The sequence below is a fragment of the Lutjanus erythropterus genome, chromosome 8, assembly GCF_056507025.1.
Source record: "Lutjanus erythropterus isolate fLutEry1 chromosome 8, fLutEry1.hap2, whole genome shotgun sequence".
NCBI lineage: Eukaryota > Metazoa > Chordata > Actinopteri > Lutjaniformes > Lutjanidae > Lutjanus > Lutjanus erythropterus.
This window is the reverse complement of record NC_139324.1, coordinates 40344872-40348703: the sequence shown is the minus strand read 5'-3', so window position 1 is coordinate 40348703 and position 3832 is coordinate 40344872.

The following is a 3832-nucleotide window of genomic DNA, read 5'->3' as shown; positions in this document are numbered from 1 at the left end:
CAGAGTGAAATAAAACATTCAGGGGCTTCAGGGTGGAAACAGCAGCATGTCTACATGTTACATCACCATAATCCAGTACAGAGAATAATACAAATCCAGACATTCCTTTTCTACTAAACATTGGAAATCAGGTGTTTTTTTGTTTGTTTTTTTGTTTGTTTTTAATAAAACCCAAGTTCTGTCTGCAGACTTTCAACCAGATCATCAACATGAACTTTAAAAGTGAATATATAATAACTGTGATATAAGTTAGCGAAACAAACCCCAACAGGGTGATGCAGGACTTGAAGGGTTTATTTCACAATAACGACCTGCTCACTGTACAATATCCTTCTTATTACACAGTTACTTACTTTAAAAATCAATAATCTGACATAATGATTTTATTTATTTCAAATGAAATTTTGTTGCTACGATCAGAACTGTGTCCATAGCAACGGTCTGCTATACAGAAATCACAGACTTTAGAATGCTTTGACTGACCAATCAGAATTCAGTATTTAACAAAGCCATGTAATAATTATATCTAATGTATAGGCTGTATAGTGACAAATGTGACACAGACATTATGATGCAAACTTGCTGTTCATGTAGTTTTCATGTCTGTGGATTTGGTAGATGATTCTGGCAGGATAAATTCTAATCAAACCTTTTTTCATAAAATGTGAGAATCTCATCCTTAGTGTTGAACTGGATGAAGCCAGTGAAGTTGTATTTTATAACTTTGTGCTGTTTTGACTGAATTTAAGCTCCAAAAAGATTTTACTTGAACCCCTCAGGTTGCCTTGTGAGGCAGCTGGATTCGCAAGATCAGAAGATCATGCGAGAATTCATCTTTTCCAGGCTACAAGTTAGTTGTGACTGCGCCAAAAGTGGTGCAGCCAATCGGCATCCTAGGAGGGACTACTGGCAGCTATAGGCGTGTCTTTAAGCGCGACGATGGCGAGAAGTGTCTATGAAAGCGCTGATCCAATTGATTGAAGTTAGCCCCTGCTAGACGTGATAGACAGACGGTTCATCTTATCACCTGCCAAGTGCTTGCCCTTCTCCAAACAGGTTCTAAGGCCAACTTCCCAGATGATTCTGTGTTACAAACCACCTGGCATCTCAGGTTACCCCCTCCTGGAGCACTTCTTCATATTCTGCAATTTTTGTTCCATTTTTTTCTAATCCTGAGGCTTCACTCACAACAGAGGATCCTTTTATTCTTTTTTATTCAACAGATGTCACTTTTTTTTTTTAGAAAAGCTGCCATGAAATCAAACATTTTATGCCACATTAATAATTTTTAAAAAGCCTATGAAATCCTGAAGCAACTGAATAATTATCCATATAATGTGTGAGAGATAATTTAGGTCATTATTGTGAGATAACGTACTGTACATTACACCACCTATTACATGGTTACTTACCCCCAGAAATCAATAATTAGACACAAAATATGATTTAAAAGTGATTTTATTAATTTCAAAATGATTTTATTGCTCCTCCAGAGTCTATGTTAAGAACTGTGTCCATAGCAACAGTTTGTTATTCACCAATCAGAATCAAGTATTTCGCAAAGCCCTGTAATAAAACAGTATATATTATCACAGTTGGGTATAGCATGTAGATATTTTATTGCAACATTCAATATCCCTACATTTCACTTTTTCAGCTGGGTCCAGTAATGTGTGAAATCACACTGTTTCTTTTAATAGGAAATCAACAGCAACCTGAACAGTGAGTGAAGGATCATTTCAAAAATGACCCAACTGTGCCTATTGTGCTCCTCCTCAATAGCTTGTGTACACGCTATTCAAACCTGAGGGATGAAAGGTGGAGATGCAGCAAGAAAATGGCTCGGCTCTCCTTTTAAAATATCAAACAAGACAGCTAAGCAAATGGTGGAATCACGAAGGTGAGTCCTACGAAATTGGGTGAAAGGAGTTGTAATTGAAAGGGTGAAACGTGCAAGTCGTGCAGAGAGGGTTCACTGATCTGGTAGTCACCACAGCCTCAAATAAAAGCGTCTTCACTCCCTAAAAGCCCCTCTGCCGGCTTATGGGGGACCGCACCGAGTGTGTGTAATGGCCTGGCTGTGAGAGTCCGGGGATTTAGCAGCTAGACTTGAGTCAACACTGAGGCTCATCACAAACATCATTACTTTCTCTTGGCTTGTCCTTTTCCCTCTTCAGTGGCCCAGGTCTGATAGCTGTGTACAAACGACTGGGAGCAAAGGGATGGATGGCCTACTTTGATAAAGAATGATCGACTCAAGGGCTGTTATTTACTGGCTATGCGTTCAGCTAGGCCTCCATATCCAGCACTGAAAAAGGCTTTCAGGTGTCTTGAAGAACAGACATTTCTACAATCTCACCTGCTGCGTGTCACGTTGCTTATTCTGGAGTTTCCTGTTTTATTCATGCACCTTGCTCTAATCATTGTCATCAGGGCTTAACAGGCCACTTCTGGGGGTACAGTAGCTGCATTCAGCCGGAGCTGTGCAAAAATGAAAGGGTAGGGGTGGGCACTTTGACAGAGGCCTCATGGGAACGCCAAAGCTACATCACAACACTTTGGCTGTGACAAACCGCACTGATAACTTGCAAATGGAATGAAAGTTTGCATCTCCAGAATGTTTTTAACGAGTCTCCCTGGAGTGGGGCATAATGACTGTGGAGCTCTGCAACGGAGAGAGAGCGAGAGTGTTCGGTCTGCACGCAGCTCTCAGCTTTTCTTTTGCCCGTTTATGCACCAGCGGCTCTGGGGACTCAGACAGGCTGTGAAAAGACATGAAAAAGCCTCTACAAAACTGTTTGTTTTTGTAAGGAATGGCAGAGCAGGGGAGGAGGAATCCACTTAATATTAAATAACCACTCTTTTTTTTTTGCCAGTTTCATAGCAAATATTCAATAAAACCCATCCAAACATAAAGAACATAGACATTCTGAAAAACAGTAATAAGCAAAATCTTGCCAAGGACAGATTAGATAAGCAAGAGGAAAAGCTTTTTACAAGAGTGCTTTCAAGGCTGTGAGTCTTTGGTACTTGAGGTGCATATATGAGTTCAAATGTACACATTTAATTTTGTGGAATTACATTTTTCAATACCTTTTTTGCTCAATACACAAAGCAGAAAAGCTTATACTGAGGCCATGACAGTCAATGCCAGGTAATGACTCTTTTTATAAGACATTTTCCAAAGTATAAAGGGCATGTCAATCACAATCAATCACAAGGTGAGGAGGAATCTATACTGTGCGATTACTGTGTGGTTTTTAAAAACATTATTATATTAAGAGAATAGTAGATATTACTTTTCTATCCTCTATTCTCCCAACTGGCCCTTCGCTAAGCACCACCCTCCTTAGTTACTGTTGCTACGCCTGCCAAACATTCTTTTCTAGCACTGCCTTTATGCTGTGTAGTGACAACGGTGGCAGATTTAACATCAAACGTGGGAGAAATTCTTGAAACACGAGGTCTGTGATTTCTTAGAGAAGTAAACAAAAGCAGCCTCTCATTTCTAGCTGACAACGGTGGATTTTGTCAGCTAAAGTAATGACTCACAAGCAGATTTCATAAGTGTAGCTGGCTGATGTGAGCTAATGCTAATGCTAACTCGACTTGAGTCAGCTGAGAAGTCTCCAGCTGACTTTTTAACGTTTCCATCTGAGACGTTTTAAAACAAGAACCCTGTTTATGTAAAGTTAGCCAACAGCTGCGTACATGATATAACATTGACGCTAACAAACTGAGGTTAAAGCTAGCTTACATCTCAACAAACGTTCAGATGGTGAGATATGACAAGTACATCTACATAATACAGAAATACACTCATTAATGTGGG